The sequence below is a fragment of the Polyodon spathula genome, chromosome 5, assembly GCF_017654505.1.
Source record: "Polyodon spathula isolate WHYD16114869_AA chromosome 5, ASM1765450v1, whole genome shotgun sequence".
NCBI lineage: Eukaryota > Metazoa > Chordata > Actinopteri > Acipenseriformes > Polyodontidae > Polyodon > Polyodon spathula.
Window position 1 is genome coordinate 3,946,981 of NC_054538.1, and position 4,958 is coordinate 3,951,938.

Genomic DNA, 4,958 nt, shown 5'->3' on the forward strand with positions numbered 1-4,958 from the left:
TGGCCACCCGGTCATACTGTGGTGAGCTACAGTGTGTGTGTGTGTGTCTATATCTGTATCTATATCTATATCTAGGATAGAATCTATCTATCTATCTCTATCTATCTATCTATCTATATATATATATATAATGTACTGTCAAACTAAATAAAGAACACTCCAGTACCGACGTAGGGCCAGAGTGTTATAAAGATAACTTAAAGGTGCAAACTCAGTACGTCGTGCCCTGTTCAGACGTGCGACTCCTTGTGTTCGCGCCAAAATCATTGCGCATACCCGGGCACCAGGTTTTAACGGGTACCACAAAATAACACCGCCCCTGCTGGTAGAGGTAATGCTGCTAACTGGTTTTGACAGCTGTTTCTCAGAGGTAACTGTACACCGGCAGTTTCCCCTGTAGATTAAAAAAAATAAAAAATTCTCTCTTCCGAGTACAACTACACAGAAGGCAGCCTATTAGCATAACAAGACTGGAAAACGATGACTATTGTGACGTAATGTCTTTGGCCTGTGTTTATTTTTTATTTGAAAGCTCCCTTCAGTAGGAGACGCTACGCGAGAAACTTCCAACTATGCTCTACTACAGTGTTACAAAATTGAAAGTAATACGTTTTGTGGTTACATTCCTAATGTTCACAAATGTTTACGGTGAGACTATTTCAATCGGAGACGCTAATGGTAAGTACAAATGTATTTACGGTGAGACTATTTCACTAAACAAGGAGTGAGACCAAAAAAAACTGATTTGTTTTGACACAATACATTGTAATTTTCAGTTACGCTGATACTTTAAAATAAACTTAATTATAATTTCTGCGAAAAATTTTAATATAAGTTAAAAAAAAAAGAAAAAAGAAAGAACTATTTTGTTTTTTTTTTTTTTTTTAAAATAAATTGTAATTATTTATTTCTGCACGAATGCAAAGGAATCTTTTTTTTTTGTTTTTAATTATGTAAAATACCGCCTTTGGTTTTGTTGGGTATTAATAACGTTTGATAATCTAGTTTTATAGGTGTGGTCGGGCGGCGAACCCCCAGTCTTTTATTAATGAATTGCGCTTCCCTTTTTGTGGGAGATGTGCGTCTCATTTCCCGCCTGACACTGGGATGCCTCATGCAGCTTGTTTAATGGGCTGAAGCCGGCCCGTGCTCGCTCCCAAATTCCAGCGCGGATTCAAGCGCAGCAGCTTAGCGAACGCAGTGTACTAGGTTATTATTATTATTATTATTTATTATTATTATTATGATATCCTATTACTACTAACTACTACGACCATGAGACAGATCTTGGGAGTTAAAAGAAACTCCAACTAAACTTTATTTTTCAACAAAATCAAAGTTGGTGTAGTCGTTTTGTTTGTATAAAATCAAATAAGTTGTTCATTTAAAACAAACACACGTTGGTGTGTGTGTTAATTTACCGCCCACTACTGCCTGCATGTGGGTAATCAGTTATTAAATCTACTGTACAGTATATGTGTATTATTTGAATTATATGTGTGTGGGTGTGTGTGTGTGTGTGTAGGTATCTATATATATATATATATATATATATATATATATATATATATATAGATATATAAATTGCTATTTTTAATTTTTTTTTACTGTTTGTACCTGCTTGATTTCTTTGAGGATGCAACATCGACAATGGATAACTGCAAAGCATATGGCATGGTTTATTTAGGTTTCCAGAAAGCTCTTGACAAGGTCCAGCATAAAAGATTAATTCTCAAACTGAATGCGGGAGGGATTCAAGGAAATGCATGTACATGGATTAGGGAGTGGTTAAGATGTAGAAAACAGAAAGTACTGATTAGAGGAGAAACCTCAGAATGGAGTGTGGTAACCAGCGGTGTACCACAGGGATCAGTATTAGGTCCTCTGCTATTCCTAATCTACATTAATGATTTAGATTCTGGTACAGTAAGCAGACTTGCAGATGACACAAAAATAGGAGTGGCAAACACCACTGCAGCAGGAAAGGTCATTCAAAGTGATCTAGACAGCATTCAGAACTTGGCGGACACATGGCAAATTACATTTATAGAGAAAAGTGTAAGGCACTGCACACAGGCAATAAAATGTGCATTTTAAATATCATATGGGAGATACTGAAATTAAAGAAGGAATCTATGAAGAAGATCTAGGAGTTTATGTTTACTCAGAAATGTCTTCATCTAGACAATGTGGGGAAGCTGTAAAAAAGGCCAAATAAATGCTCTGATATGTAGTGAAAAATGTTAAATTTAAATCAAAGGAAGTAATGTTAAAAGTTGACAATGCATTAGTAAGACATCATCTAGAATATTGTGTTTAGTTCTGGTCACCTCGCTACAAAAAGGATATTGCTGCTCTAGAAAGAGTGCAAAAAAGAGCAACCAGAATTATTACTGATTTGAAAGGCATGTCATATGCAGACCTGATTTCAAGCATTCAAAATCCTAAAAGGTATTGATAGTGTCGACCCAGGGGACTTTTTCCTTTAGCCATGTTATCAATTGAAAAAGACATGATGCCCCCTGGACCCCACCCCCTCACCTGCATCTGAGGTGTGAACACCCAAACATTGAAAAAGACATTTCATTTTATCAGTCTCTTATATTAAAATTAATAATACATGTCCTAATTATTAATACAACATAATTTCCAAGTTATTATTATTATTATTATTATTATGTTATTATTATTATTTATTATTATTATTATTATTATTATTATTGTAATTAAACTGCCTGTTTTGTCACAACGTGTAAGATAAAAAAGATTTGTAAGATTTGTGAGCTAGTTTTTTGCCCTAGTTTAAGACTGTATTTCAAATAGGTTTATTTGAAACTGGATTATTTGGCTGCTGTCAGTGTAGTTGCTGTTCTATCTTGATGGCAGTGCGCTGTGTTTATTCGTTTTTAGAAAGGTTTTTCTAATAAGTTTTCTAATGTGACAGTGAAGGTGGAACTCAGGAAAGAACAAAAATGCAGCATTCTGATTGGCTGAAACACTTTACAATAGTGGTGATGTAGAGTCGTTATTGATGTGAGACGGGAATTCGGTGTGGTTCAGCTTTGTGTACCATGTGAAAGATTTCTCCTGAGAGAGATAATACTGTACTGTAAATATTTCTTCACAACGCCAGATTCAGGCCATCTTAGCTCATTTTAAAACTATTGGAATACCTGTAACTAATAGAATACCTGTAACTAATAGAGTGCCTGTAACTAACAGAATACCTGTAACTAATAGAATGCCTGTAACTAATAGAATACCTGTAACTAATAGAGTGTCTGTAACTAATAGAGTGCCTGTAACTAATAGAATACCTGTAACTAATAGAGTGTCTGTAACTAATAGAGTGCCTGTAACTAACAGAATACCTGTAACTAATAGAATACCTGTAACTAATAGAATACCTGTAACTAATAGAGTGTCTGTAACTAATAGAGTGCCTGTAACTAATAGAATGCCTGTAACTAATAGAATACCTGTAACTAATAGAGTGTCTGTAACTAATAGAGTGCCTGTAACTAACAGAATACCTGTAACTAATAGAATACCTGTAACTAACAGAATACCTGTAACTAACAGAATACCTGTAACTAACAGAATACCTGTAACTAATAGAATGCGAAACAACCATAACAAATTTGTGGTATTGTTGTTTAGACACACCTGTGATGGACATTGGCTCCTCAGAAAAAGATCGTTGATGTCTGATAGCAAGTACTTGGAGGAGATACCCTGCATAGTTCTACCTGTGGTAAGTATCAAGAAGGATTGATGCATTTTAATTACTGGAAAATATGTATTACTGATCAGTCACATACTGAATTCACAATGCCATCTTTAGGTTACTTCTAGGATGACTTTGGAGAGATGATATAAAATACACATCGAGTACTGCTGTAAACATTGTTCTTTTTATGTCAGTTACAAGAACAGTAAGGGGTTCTTTGTCCTGTGTTTCTTTTTTTTCTTTTTTTTGCATTTTCAAAGCTCTGGGGAATTGCATCGAAGGACACCAGCGTCCACTCGGTGGCTGTCTGATATATACAGTATTTACCTGTATTCAACAAAGCCTTCCATGAATTAAATAAAAATCTTATGAATAGCATTTTTACAACTTGTACCTACGAGTACTACGACAAAGGACCACGACAAATGCTGTGCATGTGACAAGTGCTGCTGTTTCCTGTGCCTGCTCACATCCTCACCTGTAGGAGAAGCACACTCATTGCAGCTTCGAAAGTGATAAAGCACCAAATGATTTTGAGCACAGTGAAAGGGGATCAATGCAAATACTTCTCATGCTAGTACTAGGTTAGATATTGATGTAAAGCCTGTGGTTAGGATGATCCATTCTAAGAGGACATGCGCTCGCATACTGAGCTCCCGGAAATCCACACAGGGTTGAGTATTTCTTTGCCATCGGGCCCCTTCATTAAAGACATACCGCTGAGAGAACGGTAGGATAAATAGTTCATTCAAAATAAAGACATGGGCATGCAAACAAAGTAAGGAGAACTCGCAACCACGTGTGGTTGTCAGACCTATAACAGAGAGGAGAGGGAAAAAAAACAACTAAAAAGTATTATTTTATTCTTGGTTGTTTTTGTTGTACTGTGCTTGTTAATAATGGTGATGCTTTGTTTTTAAATGTATTTACGTTTGTATGCTTTAAGAAACTTAGACTATATCAAATAAAATATATGGTCAGAAGACGATATTATTATCACATGATAATATATGTCAGTTATTGTATATTCTGACCCATACATGATTCTATTTATATTAATTCAGAGCTGCCATAGCAGTTTTTCACATCAATAATGCAGTCTTTTACCTTTATCCTAATGTGGCAACTGGATGTGTCTCTTTCTTTTCTCTCTTTCTCCCTCTCACACTATGCCTGCCCATCAGTCTGGTCTTTCTCATTATTATCAGAAAGATATATTATAATAATA